The sequence below is a fragment of the Hyperoodon ampullatus genome (genome assembly GCF_949752795.1).
Source record: "Hyperoodon ampullatus genome assembly, chromosome: 2".
In the NCBI taxonomy this organism is placed as follows: Eukaryota; Metazoa; Chordata; class Mammalia; order Artiodactyla; family Ziphiidae; genus Hyperoodon; species Hyperoodon ampullatus.
Genome location: NC_136915.1, coordinates 24,795,928 through 24,813,497, shown reverse-complemented (window position 1 = coordinate 24,813,497; position 17,570 = coordinate 24,795,928). Strand labels below are relative to the sequence as shown.

Genomic DNA, 17,570 nt, shown 5'->3' with positions numbered 1-17,570 from the left:
TGAAGGGGGAACTGATGCCTTGATTCCTGTGGGAAGTGTCTCAGGAGTCCTTCACATGTCCCTGTTCCTGGGGTGGGGATAGGGGGGGCTTGGCCCTTGTGTCCTCCTCACACCTGTCTCCCCTGATAGGCAGCGAGGCTTGCACCTCCCTCACCTCCCCTCCCCTCCCCTCCCCTCACTTCCCTCACTTCCCTCACCTCACTTCCCTCACCTCACTCACCTCACCTCATCTCCCTCAGCTCACTTCCCACACATCACCTCCCTCCCCTCCCCTCCCTCCCTCCCTCACCTCCCTCACCTCACCTCACTCACCTCACCTCACTCACCTCACCACCCTCACCTCCCTCACCTCCTCACTTCACCTCCCTCACCTCCTCACCTCATCTCCCTCACCTCCCTCACATCACCTCCCTCAGCTCACCTCCCTCACCTCACCTCACCTCTTCACCTCACCTCCCTCACCTCCCTCACCTCCTCTCCTCACCTCCCTCACCTCACCTCACCTCCTCACCTCCCTCACCTCCTCACCTCACCTCCCTCACCTCTTCACCTCACCTCCCTCACCCCACCTCCCTCACCTCCCTCACCTCCCTCACCTCACCTCCCTACCTCCCTCACCTACTCACCTCACCTCCCTCACCTCCCTCACCTCCTTCTCTCCCTCACCTCTCTCACTGCACATCCCTCCCTCCTCACCTCACCTCCCTCACCACCTTCAACTCACCTCGCTCAACTCCCTCAACTCACCTCCCTCCCTCCCTCACCTCCCTCATCTCACGTCTGTCACCTCCCTCATCTCACCTCCCTCACCTCACTTCCTTCACCTCACCTCCTTCACCTCCCTCAACTCACCTCCCTCACCTCACATCCCTCACATCACCTCCCTGACTTCCCTCACCTCACCTTCCTCATCTTCTGCACCTCACCTCCCTACCTCCCTCACCTCCCTCACCTCACCTGCCTCTCCTCCCAAAACTCACCTCCCTCCCTCCCTCACCTCCCTTACCTCCCTCACCTCACTTTCCTCACCTCCCTCACCTCCTTCACCTCCCTCACCTCACCTCCCTCACCTCCCTCCATCCCTCACCTCCCTCACCTCACCTCCCTCACCTCCCTCCCTCCCTCAACTCCCTTTACTCACTTCCCTCCCTCCCTCACCTCACTTTGCTCACCGCCCTCAGCTCACCTCGCTCATCTCCCACACCTCACCTCCCTCCCTCCATCACCTCCCTACGTCACCTCCCTCACCTCCCTCACTTTCCTCCCTCCCTGACCTCCCTCACCTCAGCTCCCTCTCCTCCCTCACCTCACCTCCCTGTCTTCCTCACCTCACCTCCCTCACCTCATCTCATCTCACTTCCACATCTTACCTCCCTCACTCACATCATTTCACCTCACCTCACCTCAATTCACTTCATCTCATCTCGCCTTACAAGGCAGCCTTGACTGCCTTTTCACCTTCTGCTGCCTTCTGGTTCCCCTGTCATCCTAGGCCTGTCTGTAAAACAGCTATGTTCAGCCTGAATAATGCACAATTCTCCTTCCCCTTTACTCCCTGTGGGGTCTCAATCTTCAACAAGCAGAGAGAAGCAGGTACAGGCCGTGATGCTGAGCCATGGCTGCAGGAGCTGAGCAAGGTGCTTGGTACCTGCCATGGGCTGCTTGGCCGTAGCATGGCTGAGGCTGCCTGACCAGCTTCCTGTCTGATGAGGGGTCCCCATCACCCTGAGGCACAGAGCTATGTATCTGATAACTGGGGTCCTGGAGAAGGATCTTCAACCCTATGCAGAGAGAAGGGGAATGCTGGGGTGCTTGAACCCCCTAATTCAGCATGCTGTGCCCATGATCTCAGTGTCATGTATGAGTACTGTCCACAGGACCCATGCCATTCACTTTATTTTGTTTTTATATTTTTAAATTTATTTTATTTTTGGCTGCATTGGGTCTTCGTGCTGCACGCTGCCTCCCTCTAATTGCGGCGAGCAGGGGACGCTCCTCCTTGCGGTGCGTGAGTTTCTCACTGCAGCGACTCCTCCTGTTGCGGAACACGGGCACCAGGCATGTGGACTTCAGCAGTTGTAGCATGCAGGCTCAGTAGTTGTGGCTTGCGGGCTCCAGAGCACAGGCTCAGCAGTTGTGGTGCATGGGCTTAGTTGCTCTGCGGCATCCTCCCAGACCAGGGCTCAAACCCGTGTCCCCTGCATTGGCAGGCAGATTCCTAACCACTGTGCCACCAGGGAAGCCCCGCCATTCACTTTAAACACATGGTATCCTGAGGCCCATGATCATTCCTGCAGGAGCATTTCCTGAAAGTGAACTTATGAAACCAATATTCTAGATGCACGTGCCAGACTGTTCACCATGAATCTGAGTGATTGTAGACCAAAGATTCCATCTCTCTGATCATAGGAATAAATACCAAGCATAATGGGAGCCAGGGTTTCACCATTAGAGAAAAGAGTGACCAACATGTAGAAGGGGCAAACTAGAATCCGCCCTGTTTACAAAACCCAGTTTTCTTTTTTTTTTTCACACTTAGCATATGCAACTTTAATCAACCAAAAGAAAAAGTTCCAAATGTACAAGTGCAAAAAAAATCCAAACTGTTGACATAGGCTTAACTAATATCACCTACTTTTACGTACAGCTGTATAAGTTCAAAAAACTATCCTATGTGTATGTACAAATGTTGTTTATACACAGCTCTGTACATAAGGGTCTATACATTTATTTCCTCAGAACTCTTAAGGTGTCACCTCTTGGCGAAGACATCAACACTTCATTCACATATCTTACAAAAAACAAGACTGTTTCCGGGACTGACACCACTGCATCCTGTATTCAGACCATGGAGGCTCCACTGGATTGGTTAAGTTCCTTCCACCATAATGTAGGCTGCACCAGATGCCTGGGTGCCCTTAAACAGCTTTGCACAGAATGCTACAAGGTAAAAGCCCATAAACCAACATGAGATGAGGAAGCAGAGTCCTAACCAGGGTGCCATAAGAAGCTGCTTAGGCAAGCCTGCTGCCCTGTTCTCTGTCGGTCCTCCAATTCATCTACACTGACGACTTTGGCGGGCATGGAGGGCAGGGGCTGCTGTAGCACATCTGAGTCATACAAGTTGGCAAGGCCCACGGGGGGAGCTGCTCCTCTGGCTGGGCCGGTGCTCTAGCTGGGAGTGCACATGGGGCAGGCCTAACCAGCTGGGCACATTCTGAGGAGTCGTCTGAATGCTAACAGCAGCTGCCTGGGAACCAGAGCCTGGAGGATGAAGAACAGAGCGCTGTCACTGCTGTTGCACCATTGCCAGATTTAGAGGTGTCCCAGGATGAGGGTTTAGGAGAGGGTGACTAGTGGCAGGTAAAGGGTAAAAGGGTTGACCCAGGATTGGGTCAGATATTCCCTGTAAATGATTCAGGTCCACCCCAGGAGGAAGCACCCCAGCTTGGAGAAAACTTGGAAGATGCTGTGGATGTACTCCCTGTGCCAGCATCCTTTGGACCAACCCTGGGTGAAGCTGGAGAGCAGGCTGAACAATGGGGATACAGGGGACAAGGGGGACTTGGTGGACAGTGTGGAGAAAAGATGTTCCTGGAACTGGGGACGCCAAGGTGGGTGTTTTTCTCCCAGTTGCTTTATGTCGATAATTTTGTCCTTTGGTGTAAGATTTGGTCTGGGATAGCAGGGTGGAAGATGAAAACCACTGTAGAGTTGACAGTTTGGGATTTGTAGTGGGAGAAGAGTCTCGATCAGCGGTGAGCACAGACCTGGATGACAGGAAGTTCTCTTCACTGGGCTTCTGAGTGTCCTCTTTACTGTCACCAAGAGCTGATTTCCAGATGCTGGCTCCTCCTTGCTTTTCTCTTTGCTCTCATATATCTTATGAATCACTGAGGTAGGGCTGAAGGAAGGAGAAAGCATGCTTGTGATGGAGGCGGCTGGGGCAGGGGAAGAGGAATTCCCTTGACGCACAGGTGCTGGTGACTTGGTCCCTCATGGTTGCCTGTTTCTGAATCCATCTCTGGTTCTGTCCACCTGCGGTTTACCAAAACCAGGCTGGTAGAAGTTTGTTGCCCACACTGCAAGGTCATGTGGCAGGCCAGCCCCTCCAAAGCTGCCTGTTGCAATTCTAGCTGGCTCATCTGGACTGTGACAGGGCTCATGGGCTTGCACATGCCTTGGAATGGATCTCTGAGAAGCTGCTGTGGTCCTGGTGTGAAACAAATTGGTGATGGTATTCTGGGACTAAGGTAGTCTGCTGAGTCTGCTCTTGACTGAAACACCTGTGACCAGGGAGGAGAGGGTACTCTTTGGCCCAGTAAAGATGTCTTAGGCTCCAAGCTCCCCATAAGGCCACTCAGAAGATTGGAAGAAGCAGGTCTCTGAACAGGTGGACCCAGAAGTTCCTGCAAGACGTTCTTAGGGACAGGCTGGCCTGGAATCTCAGCAGAGTACATCAAATGGCTTTCAAGGGTTCGGCTGACTTTGGGCTGAGAAGGTAGAGTCCCACTTGCCTTCATGGTGCTCACTAATGTGTTGAATGCAGTCATATCTCCATCTTTTCTGAGCTGTGGATTGCTGCTCACAGTACTCAGGGTCTCCTCTAAATGCTCTGCCATAAAGGGAATCGAATTCTTCACCTGCTGGTCCACCTTCAAGCCCTTGAGCCCTGTTTCTACCTCTTCCACTGAAAGCACAACCCCTGAATGTGAACTCTCTATAAGCTTTTCTTTATTTGCAGAAAGGCTGGAAAGGAGGGGTTTTAAATCAACGTTTGGCTTTCTGTAGCATTTCTAGAATATCCACTTTATTTTCAGCATAGTCTTCTAATGGTATAGGAGCAAAATATTTCCTCGTGTTCTGTCCGGGAGAGAGGATGGCTTGGTCCAGACCTGCAAGTCTCTCCAGCTCTTCATGCATTGTTGACCCAAGAATGCTGGATCAGCTTCCTAACCGGATCGGGTTAGGGAACCAACTGGCAGAGACTGACCCTTTTACCAAAACATCTTTTATCATCAAAGCCAAGCATGGCACCTTATCAAGGTTAAAGGACTCATTAAAGTCAATTTCTCCCGGGGACTGCTCAGGCAAGACGACATCCCTTGGCGCTTCCTGATCTGCAGCAGTCTCCTGTTAGAGGATGACCCCCACCTCATCCTCTTCAGCCACCCCTCCATTGCACTCGACTATGCCTTCCTTCACAGAGGCTGTCCGTCGCCTTGTTCTTTTTCTCCCCTTAGGATCTTCTTCCAGTATCTTATCATCAAAGCCAGTCAGCTCAATGGTTTCAGACTGACTTGTGGGTCCAGCTGAGAACCATTCTGGTTCTTCTGTGTAGGAATCGTGTCTTCTACGCTCAAACACAGGCTTACTATTCACAAACTCCCTGCTGAACAGCTTGTCCTTGTAGTCCCTCTCTCTGTCTCTGTCTCTCAAGTCTCACAGGTCCTTAGGGCTAAGACGGTGATCCTTCTCAAAGGTCTGGGGAGAGATTATCTTCCCACTGCCAATCCTTCGTCTGCCAAGCAGACGGAGCACATCACTGTCTTTATCCAGTAGGCTTCCTGAGTGCCGGGAGCTAACAGCAGCTGTCACGTGGCAGCGCCCTCTAAAGCTTCGTCTCTGCGGACTGAGAACAACATCTAAGTCATTTTCTTTCATATGCTCTCGGGGATCTACTATCCCGCACACCAGGGAAGGCCCATCTGTATCTAATTCTTTCTTCAGACTTTCCACTGGTGAGCTCTGCCCTGAAACTGGGTAGAGGGAGGCATGCCACTTCTCAGGGTCCTAGACACCATCACTGTCGTATTTCTCAGAGAGGCACGGAGGCTTCTGTTTGGAATGAGGGAGTTCTTTAATATCCAAGAGCTCCTCCCTAGGCAAGCACACTAAAGAGTATTCCTGTGGGGAGTTCGCCTCTCAAGGAGACATCAATACAGAGGACACTGATTTCTGTGAGGCATCCCAGAGCTGAAATCCTTATGTTTTGTATAGTGATGGGGGGATTTGGAGGCCAGTTGCTTCTTCGGGTCAAGGAAAGTATCTCCATTTTCTGTTTCACCCACACTTCGGTCCATGGCTCCTTGGTCTACAGTTTCAGTGTCTCGGCCGCCGTTCCTCTCTGCCCCTTGTGCCGGTCCGAGGGCTGCTCCGTGCGGCCTTCACTCTCGTCCCCCAGACCCCCAAAACCCAGTTTTCTCCTCTGAGGAATAGAGATGACCGTAGCACTCAGCTCCTAGGGTGGCTGTGTCCACACACACACACACACACACACAAATCTCCATCATTTATCATTACCATCTTATTGTTATTACTATGTACACCTGCAGTGTGAGAGCACCTCCTGAGCGGCAGAGCCAAGAGGCCCACTTCTGACCTTGACCTTCCCCTCATACTGCTAGGACCCCACACCAGTCTTTGCCTCCTGGTCTTATATCATCACTGAAGTCAATTCTGGGCTATGAATTTATGAATATTAATAGGACAGACATGACATTCCTAATCTTGCTGACACTTTCAAATGGTTCAGCAGAACATTGTTTGCAGATGCATGAAGAATAAACTTCATGCCTGATTTGCGCTAAATTATGAGTTCCTGGATTCTACTGTTCTTCTCATATCTATTTGTTCATTTATTAATAATATAAGTATTATAAACTGCCATGGGCACTATGCTAGGGGTTGGGGATAACTAACATTCATTCATTCATTCATTCATTCACCCAATGAACAATTATTAAGTGCTTACCACAAGCATGGAATAAATTATCCCAGCGAGTAGGGAGTGTCCACACTGGGAAGCAGGGAGGTGAGGTGGAGGCTCGCACCAGGGGGGAGTGTGAAGTCAGGCAGCTAAGGCTGCATTGGAAGATTGATTTCAAATGGGGGGATAATGAGGACCAGGTTTCTCACTTTCCAAGAAAGAAGTTAGGGATATAGAAAGGGAGAAAACCAGATTCATCCCTGTTGACAAAATTCTGCAGTGCAGAACCAGGGGGTTGGCAGTGAAAATGCTTCAGGTATTTGATTTTTTCGCAGAGGCACCTGGGCTAAAAGTAAGAGACGAGCCATGGGCAGTGCTGCCGTGGCCTCGGCCCAATGGCCACCCCTCCTGCTCTCTCCCCGGCTGTTGCTGGGCCCTGGGCAGCCTTCATGGGGCAGCGTCTGAGTTTCTCACCACGGGCTCTGCCAGGCCACAGGACTCTGATCCTGCCTGGAGGGAACTCTGGCCTCATCTGGCCTCCTCGCGTACCCCCGGGAACCCCTTGGGCCTCCACCCTGCTCTCCCTCCTCTGGCAGGTGTCTTGGGAATGGTCTGGGAGGAAGTTCAGCATGAAGGGCCTGTATTAGGAAGCGGGGTGGCAAGTTCTTTCAGGGATGGGGGATCTGGGTGGTGCATGGCAGTGTCCCCTCAGCCCCTACGCCCGCCCTCCAGGAACTCCCTCTCCTGGAGAAGCGCTACAACCCTGTCCTTCCCAGATACACACCCAGGACTAGAGGGGGCGGGGCAGAGGACCAGCACTCAGGCCCCAGGCTGACTGCTCCCCTGGGCCATTTCATTCTGGTGCTCCCTGCGGTCAGCTGATGCCACCCTCCGGACTGCATCAGACCCCAACTTCCCCACCAGCCCTGCTTCCTTCCCTCCCTCCCACAGTTGTGGATCTCAGGGGTGCTTCCTAATAGGCACTCTTCACACTGAACTTCCTGGGTACCCTCTACTAGCTTCCCTCAATGGTAACAGCTTACATCGCTATAGTATAACATCAAAACCAAAAAATGAAAACAAAACCAAAAAACATTGGCACGATTCTATTAACTAGATACAGACCTTATTCTGATTTCACCAGTTTTTATATGTATTCATTTGTGTGTATGTGTGCTGTTTGTGAAGTTCTCTGCCGTTTTATGGGATGTACAGATCCATACATTGCAGATGTGGTCATTACCAAACTCTTACATCATCATAAAGGAAATTTCTCATGCTATCTGTTTATCCTTATTTTTTAAAGATATAAAATATTTCAAGTGCAGTTGAACTCTGAATGCAATCCTATTCCCTACCCTCCATCCACAGAGGGGACCACCATTTCTAAGGTATCATATATGTATGTCTCCACAATAGCTAATATTTGGCAAGTGCTTACTGTGCACCAAGCTCCATTCTAAGTTGTTTCCATGCAGTAATACGTTCCTTACTCACCACAACCCAGGCATTGTTATCCCCAACAAGGATGCTGAGGAACAAAGAGATTAAGACAACTTACACAAGGATCCACAGCCGGAAGTGTTGATGCTGGGGCTTGAACCAGCCTCCACAGCCACTATTCTATAGTGACACACACATGTCTTCTTGCCACAGACATCTTCTACTCACCAAGATGTCTAGGAGATTCACTCAGGTTGATATCTGCAGACAGAGCTCATTAATGTTAACTGCTCTGTAGTATTCCCTTTTGTGATTACATTACAATTTATTTAGCCATATTCCTAGTGATGGATATTTAGAATGTTATGTTGTCTCTACTGCACACAATGGTGCAGGAACCCCCTTGCCTGTCTCCTTGTGCACACGTGCCTGAGTTTCTCTGTGGTTTATTCGTAGATGTGGAATTGCTGAGTCTTAGAGTAGTAATGTCTTTGACTTTGGAGGACATTACCAAGTCTCAGTGTATGCAACAATTTACACTTTCACCTGCCATGCATGAGAGTGTGAGATGACATATCCCTATTATTTTAATTTGCATTGCTCTGACTTCTAGTGAGGTTGGGTATATCTTTTGATTATTGGTCATGCATTTCAATTTCCTCTGTATACATTTTTCTATTGGGTAGTTTGTCATGTTCTTATTATTTGTAAGAAATTTTTGTGTATTCTGGATGATAATTCTTAATTAGTGATATGCCTGGCAAATATCTTCTTCCAGGCTGTGATTTGTTTTTTCTTTTTCAACTTTGACTAATTCTTCTATCATAGACAAGTTTTTAATTTTATTGTTTATTGTATTCAATTCTATCAATCTCTTCCATTACAGTTTGGGTGTTTGCATGTTTTATTTAAGAAATTCTTTCCCTTTTAAGGTCATTAAAGAGAATTCTTTTTTCTTATTGTTTTTAAGTTTTATTTTTCATGGTTCTCATAGTAAAGTTTTACTTTGTACAGTTACCTTTCTTATAAGACATAAGGAGTTCCCCCTACATACAGTCACTTTCCTAGCATGACTTGTTGTGCCATTTATCTTTCCTCTCTTATTTGCAATGCTCCCTCTATTGTATATGGAGTCCTTGCACACATCCCATCTGTTTCTCGTCCCTCCGCTGGTCTCTTCACCTTGCATTAAACCAACACCACACTGTCTGAAAAACGAGAGCTTTATCATAAACCTTGGTGTTGGGGAGGGTGAGTTGTCCTTGTTATTCAAAATTATTTCCCACATAAGCTTTTGAATCAGCCACTCAGTTTTACCTGAAGCTCTTTTAGAATTTTAATAATTGTAATTACACTGCATTCATAGATTCGCTTGGAGGGTAATTGACATCTTTAGACTATTGGTCCTTCCCATCTATAAGCACGTTATATCTCTCCCTTTATTCAGATTTTCCTTTATGTCCTTCAATAAAGTTCCATAATTTTCTCCTTAAAGGTCTTGCACATAGTTTCCTAAATTTATTTCTTGGTACCTTCCATCGTTTACTGGAATTTTGGGGTGAGGTGTGACTCCTGCTGGAACTTAGTCACTTACGAACCTCAGGATCCTAGTTAAGTCCCTTAAATGGTGCAATTCTCAGTTTCCTCAAAAATAAATATACCTCCATCAAAGAGTAGGCATGAAGAGTGAATGAAACCAAGGATGTCACGCCCTTAGAACATCTTAAATATCTGATAAAAATGTTAGCTCATCCTGGAGTCAGCATACATTTGGAATTGTGTTTCTGAATATGTGTTCTTGCATTTCCGTGACTGTGCTTTAGAATATGGTCCCCAGGCAGAAACAGTCAGAAACAGCTGTCATGTGACAGCTTCTGACTTATAAGTAATTGGTAGACAGCGCCTTCCTCCCTCCAAAGTAAAGAGCACTAAAGAAAGCACTTTCAAAGCACATGGTAAAATTAATACTTCTATTGAATCCCAAAGTGGGGCTAATTAAGTTACATTAAAATTTTTTCTAGTTAACTTACCAGAAAACCAACTAAAAAAGAAAATTATTGTAAAGATTTTTTTTCTGTTCAAAATTTAGTGTGATTTATTACCATAACTGCTCTTCTAGTCTTTTTCAGAGCAAAAATGCTTAAACTGAATTCATTTCTTTTAAAGTTTTGTTTTTTATAAAACAGTGTGTGCCTTATCATAAACATTTCAAATATTAGGGAAAAATACAAAGAAGTAGACATTTCCCCAAATTGTACCACTGAAGTAGAACCATTGCTGACATTTTGGTCACTATCCTGTTTATATTTCTTGATACCAATATATGGGCTTATGGGTCTGTGCCCACTTTTTGTTTTTCCTCTACAAGGTATTGTGGATGTCTTTCCACTTTAATAGTTGCAGAATTACATCATTTTATATCATTGCATTATATTCCATTTTATAGATTTGCACTAATTTAACAAAGCAATTCCTTCCTTATGGCTATTTGATCTTATGAAATAAACCACGCCCCGATGAAACACTGCAGCACACCTCTTTTTTGTGAATTTATGTGATTGCTTCCATCAATAGACTCCTTGGAAGTGAGATTATCAGGATAAAAGGCTTGCTCATTTTACATTTTGACACATATTGCCAAACTGCCTTTCCAAAAAGCTTGAATCAATTAGCACTGCCCTCATAGGGGCATGAGGGTGTCCATTTTCCAATGAGCTAAGTGGGTTTTTCAATTTTCTTAATCTTTACCTATCTGGTGAATGGAAAACAAACCTCTCTTTGCACATGTATTTCTTTGATCAGTTGAAAAATTAAACATCTTTTCCTCTGTTTATTGGCCATTTGAATCTTCTTTTGTGGATTGCCTCTCTGGGTAGTGAGCACGTTCATATGGTTGCTTATAAGTTCCTTGTGTCTTAACATTGTATATAACATTGGGGAACAGCCGCTTGGCTTTGGTCTTGGCCGTGTGCCTTGATTTGGTCAGTGGGATGTTAGCAGATGTGGTGCAGGCAAAGGTTTTCAATGTGTGTGGCTGAGCTTGCCCTCTTGTGCTTCTTCTGACCTCGTGAAAAGAGGATGCCCTGTCTGGCCTGCTGGTAGCAGAGTAATGAGAGACTCATGGCGTGAACTTGAGTCAAACCCATGGTCTGGAGCCAAGCCTAGCCCAGCCCAACCAAGATTGGCAGAGCCATAGCTGCTGAGCCACAGACATGAGTGAAAATGATTTTTGTTTGAAGCCACTAAGTTTGGGTTGGTTTATCATGCAGCAGTATTATGGGATAGATGACTGACATACCCTGCCATTCTCTTGCTGTGTGACCTTCTACATGTCATGTTCTTCTCTTGGTCTCAGTTTCTTTAAATTTTGCATGAAAGAGTTGACCACTGAGTGATTTCTAAGGTCTCTTCCAATACTAAGAATCTGGATTCCAAAACAGGGTTTCGTGGTGAGAGGGGAGGGAAGTGTTCCAGAATGAAAGGTCAACACACAGGTGCAAAGAAGGTTATGCAAGTAAGGCAATGGGAAGGGTTTATCCCACTGGAGCAGGTAGTCTGAGACACACAGGTGGGGGTGGGTTGGTGGTGTAGAGTTGATGCAGGAATGAATGCTGGGGCTTGGGCTGCCCGGAAAGCTGTTCTTATTCTTCCTCCACTGCTTCTGAAGCTCTTGCAAATTGGCTTCTGAGCCCACCATGCCGCCAAAACTGCCTTCTCAGTTCCAATTCTCACCACCAAACCCTCACTTTGGCCCTTAGCCTCCTAGAACTTGATGCCTCCTTCCAACCCTCTTCTCTGGCTCCTGTGCCCCCCACTCATCTAGCCCACGCCTCTCCATCTGTCCACTCGGTATCTGTCTCTCTCCCTGAGTCTACTCTGAAGGCGATCCTCAAGGATTTTTCCTCAGCTCCCTCTTTTCATGAGGGGAATTCTGGGATACTGACCCCAAGTGAGGAACCTGGGTACCAGGCAAAGGAGGCATAAGGAATCAGAAGCATCTTAGTACTAACAAAAAGCAAATGAGAGCTTGGGACGAACGCTAAGGGACCCAGCCCTGGACTTAAAGAACTATTATGTGCTACAGTTCCACGTCCACTCACAGCTCCAGCGCAATCATTCCTACATCGTATATTCTGTGCTTGTGGCTACAATAGATGGTCTGAACAGGGTAACCAACCCCCTCAGGCCACCTTAAAAGCAGAGGTGGGCAGCCTGAATTTCTCCTCTGCTCAGCACAGAATGGTCTTCAAATGTTCTTTCTTCAGTAGACCTGTTCCCCTGTTTCCTCTGGCACGTGTCCCCTCTAACGGCTGGTCTCTCCCACTATCCTGTGATCCTGAATTCTTAGCTCATCCTGGGCCCCAGCTGTGGTTTGATGGATACTCCACTGTTTATCTTGCAAAGAGACTTGACCTTGGATTGTAATTTTGCTTGATGAGTTTGCTTACTCTTCTTCCAAGCCCCACCCACCTGGGTATGGAAATTATTTACATACCTGTGCTCTTCACACTGGTATCAGTCATGTCCTCCTCCCCAGCCCCAGGAGGACAAGACCCCTGGTAATAAACCCTAATAACAAGACCCCCAGGATTTACCGTCACTGGTGCTTTGCTTACAGATGTGATGGAAGACTTCCAGCTGATGTGAGACTGGAGGCAGCACACTCCAGGAGAAGGAGGATGAAATGGGAAGCAGACACACCTGGCTCTTGAATTCTGGCTCCATCATATGCTGCTCATACACAACTCATTCCCAACCTGTTGATGATACACACACACACATACAGTAATGCACAGTGTCTGACATGTGACTCGATAAATCATAGCCCACATTCCAGAGGAACTTTTTTTTTTTTTTTTTTAGCATTTATCCTGTTTCTCTAATTTTCATCAAATCATCTGCTTTCTTTACCTGTAGCTGGCACAAAAGCAATTGGGACTCTGAACTCCTAGCCCAGGTCCTGCCACAAAGCAAGTGCCCTGGAAATGTAGCCTGATTTTGCATAACATAACGGGGTTCTTTGGAAACTATGTGTGCGTGTGTGTGTACTCTATTCTTCAGCAACATTATGAATATACCAGATGTCCTTGTTCTGTCTCTCATGTCCTTTGTCCTCATTGCATTCATTATTACAACTTTGTTCTCTTCCACTTTGACTTGAGTGATTTCCTGAAGCCGATTTCTATTTCCCTGATAGAATCTCCAGTTACGATATATTGTCTTTGTTGTTGGTTTTTATGCAACAGTCATCTCTGCAATGTTTTCATTTGTTTCATTTCTCTCCTAAGAGGTAGACCAGCTCATTTTTCTTCTCTCATTTTGTAACTTCCACGGATAATTCTTCTTTAAATCTCACTCTCTTCTTTGAGCATTTGTTTTGTTTTGTACTGAGTCATCCTGATCCTGGATCTTGGGTAATTCCTCTTAGGAGGCAAGTTCTTCCATCTTTTGCTCAAGTGTGCATTTCCTTTTGTTAGCAGGAGGCACTTCCTGTGTGTGGGTCTTGTGTTTCTCCTTGCTGGTCATGCCTCATCTCAGTGGGGTGGCCATTTGGTGTGGGGCTGGGTGGGGCAGTGCGCTGGGTAGTCCTTATATTCGTTTGGATTCACCATCTCAAACACCTTCAGAGCAAATACATCATTTCCTTTACCCTGGGGGAGCGATCTTCCTCAGTTTTCAGGGTCAGCAGATGGGCGTGTTCTTGGCAAATCTCATTAAGTCTCTGTGAGCTGTGGCCCAGGTGTCCCTCCCACTCCCTCCTTCATTCCTCTTTCCCTTGGGCTATCAGAGCCAAGGGGGCCAAGGGTGGAGAATGCCAATGGCTTGCCAGCTTGGCGTCTTCTCAGGTCATCACCCCTGCCATGCTGAGTTAGAGAACTCAGTCCCTTGTGGCCTGTCCGTCAACTCACCTGTCCTCTCTCCAATCACCAGGTCACTGTCTTTCAAGGACTGCACACCTTATATTTCATCTTTCCTGCCCAGTGAACAACAATTCCATCCTGAAATTGGTTGGACCTGAAGGCTTGCAGTCCTCCCTGTCTCCTCATACCTCACACCCGGCTCAGCAGGAAACCCTGTTGTCTCCTCTCCCATCAACAATGGGTCCAGAGTCTGATCCGCATCACCACCTGCGCTACGCCACCATCATTTCTCACCTGCATCATTGCAGTAGCTTCTCACCTGGTCCCCTTGCTTCCCCCTCCTTCCTGTGCTCTTCTCTACCCAGTGGGCAGAGTGGGCCTGTGAAACTGTGAGGTCCGGACCCTGCTGTGTCTCCCCATTTCACTCAACGTAAAATCCAAAGGTGTCCAGTGGACTGTGAGGTCCCCCTTCTCTGCACCCCCCACTTACCCCTGAAGTCATCCTCCCTTGCTGTCCACCTGTTCTTTCTGCCATTGCCTTAGTTGTTCCTTTTGCCTGGAACATCTTCTCCAGAATCTGCCTAGCCAACTTCCTCATCTCTTTTAAGTATGTCATCCAATATCACTGTATCATTTTGCTAGGGCTGTATAACAGTACCACAAACTGAATGACGTAAACAACAGAACTTTGCTGTCTCACACTTCCGGAGGTGATTAGACCTAGATCAAAGTGTTGGCAGGGTTGGTTCCTTCTGAGGGCCGTGAGGGAGGATCTGTTCCATGCCTCTGTCTTCTGGTGGCTTTCTGGCAATATTTGATGTTCTTTGGCTTAGAGATGCATCACCCCCTTCTCTGCCTTCATTTTCATGTGTCATTCTCCCTGTGTGTGTCTATCTCACAGTTTTCCCTTTGTAGAAGGACACCAGTCATACTGGATTAAGGCCCATTCTAATGACCTTATTTTAACTTAATTACCTCTGTAAGGACCGTATCTTTTAAAAAGGCCACATTCTGAGGTACTGAGGATTGGGACTTCAACATGAATATGAATTTGGGAGGGGACACAAATTAACTCATAAGAGTCACCTTCTCAATGAGACCTAGCCTTTCCTCGCAGTTTAAAACTGCAGAATTGCACCATCCCCTGCATCCTCAACCACCCAGCCCTCGTTTCTACTTGTATTGTGGAAGATGGAGTTTTTCCCTCCAATATTTCATTCCTTTTTGTTGCTGTTTTCAGTGAGTTTCCACCCTAATTGAGACTAAAACAAACATTACCCATGTTGCTCAGGGCCACCTCCCCCACCAAAATCCCCTCGCATCTCTGGTCCTGCGTTGGCTTCATCCCCATGCCTGGTCCAACCTGCATGGTCTTTGCAGGTGGGTGAGCTTTAGGTACCAGGTGACCCTGGTTGAGGGACCCAAGGGGGTAAGAACAGTGGCTTCAAAGCTATCAGAGGCCACCCATGGCCAATGATGTCCCCTAACTTCAACCTCAATGCAGTGACACCTGCCTTCCACTCAGGCAATTTATTGAGCTCTTTCTCTTCCTTAACACAACAGATCGGCCTAATGAAAATGCCTTTATTTCCTGGCTCGGGAGTGAGAGGTGGAGGTTCTCCACTGCCAACAAATCCATTTCCAAATCCTCTGGCCTCTGTCGGTCAGCAGCTGGCAGGGCAGTGACTGACTGCTGGGTATTACCATCAAGAGCCTTGTTTTCTGTGCCCCAGCAGCCTCTTCCCTCCCTCGCAGACAGAGTGAGGTCTCTCCTCCACTTCCTCTGTGGCCTGGCTCCTCCCCACCCCGCCACAAGTCCCCAGTGAACTCATTAGGAGACCAAACTGCACTCATCTGCTCAGCACCTCATCACATGTCACGAGTCAGAATGATGTCCCTGTTGGCTCCTCCATCTGTAGTCACTTTGGTAGGGGCTGAGGCTCCAGGTCTCCATGAGGGGTGGTAGTCTGGGGTGAGGAGATCTGCTTAGGCTCAGCCCCCAGAGAACATGGACGAAAGAGAGAAATCAGGCAACAGGTCTGATCTGGACCATCCTGAGGTCTCCCTTCTTCTTCTCCAGGTCAGCACATCCCAGACAATCCCAGAATCTTCCACCCCCACCACTGCTTGCCTGGAGCCTGAACTAAGCTCCCTAACTGGCTCCCTGCTTCCTGCATCCACTCTGCAGCCCCCAGAGTCTACTGTCCTCTGCTCAGCAGCCCCTCTGCTTAGATAATCTCCCTCTCCCATGAGAGCCTCCAGACAAAGGCAACTTTACCAGAGGCTAGAGAAGCTTAAGCTTCAGGGACCCTTAGTCTCCAGGTCCCTCTTAAGGCCCCAGTTGGGCCCCATGTAATGTGATTAATGAACATTGTCAATTCCAAGATTAATTAGGATTAGAAACTGCAAGGAAAACTTGCTATGCCCTGAAATCTTACTGCTCAGATATAAGAGGAACTTGACAGGATGCTTCCCAAATTTGACAACAGTCCTGAACATTTACATGGCATGATCCATAATGAATTGTGAAGGTGAAAAAAACTTCAAGCTTAACCATGTAGAAAACCGTGAAAATCAGGCTCTGCGGGAGGAAAGTCTGATTTAACTTTCTATTCTCACCACGGAAGATGATATTACAAAATCATTGTCTTAGGAACATGTGAATATAGAGAAGGCAGCCCAAACAATTCAGGGGAGAATGAAAGCCAGGAAGGAGTGTCAAGATGCTAAGTAATAAATAGAGTGAGATTTTCCTCAATTCTGTTATGTTTTCTGGTAATTGCTTGCTTTTTGATATCTACAATTTATTATAATTTCTTTGCTCATTCTAAATAACTATTAACTGCATAGCTAATTTTGATTCCAAATTGTATGTCCTTTTCTTAAAGAGAACTCCCCAAATGGTATAATTTTCAGACCCATGGCACCTACATCTACTACCTTCCCGGCCTTCCTACTGCACTTGGAATAAAACTTAACCTCCTCTGCTGTATGGTCTGTAAGACCTCCCCTCTCCACCCTGCCCACTCTGACCCTTGAATCCCTTTCCCCCACACTCACCACCCTACAGACTTGAGAATGGAGCAGACCTGCATTCAAAACCTTCAGTTTGAACTGCCAAGCAACTTGCAAATGTGTGAGGAATACATGCTTATTATTGTATGTCACTCAGATTTTTGTGGTTGTTGGTTACACAACGATAGCAGACTGATGCAGTGTGACTGAAATGTCTCACACGTACTCAGATCAATCAAGAGGATGTCTTTGTTATTTAGGAAGGCATAACTGGATCACAAACCTAAGAAAGCTGAAATCTAAAACATTTTCAAATTGACCACCGATTCTTAAGGATCTCAAAGGCAAAAGAAGTCCTGACCTTCCCCCAGTGATCTCAGCTCATTTTCAGACCCATTAGTGTCTAAGATTTAGAGTCACAAAAGGTCAGAATCTCTTTGTCCTGAGACGTCATCCAGTCTTAGGGACAAAAATATGTCAATCTTTATTTTAAGAGTATTTTTTTCCTCATGTAAAAATTATACATGTTCATTACAGGTAAT

General features: G+C 47.1%; 1 pseudogene across 1 annotated transcript; it reads right to left on the bottom strand.

Moving 5' to 3' along the window:
* Nucleotides 1–2,988: 2,988 nt before the first annotated feature.
* Nucleotides 2,989–6,083, bottom strand: LOC307063959 (eukaryotic translation initiation factor 4E transporter-like; annotated as a pseudogene). Its single transcript has 2 exons — nt 5,953–6,083; nt 2,989–5,881 (listed from the first exon to the last, which is right to left on the bottom strand). The product of its transcript is annotated as a eukaryotic translation initiation factor 4E transporter-like (transcript).
* Between the last annotated feature and the right edge of the window lie 11,487 nt (nt 6,084–17,570).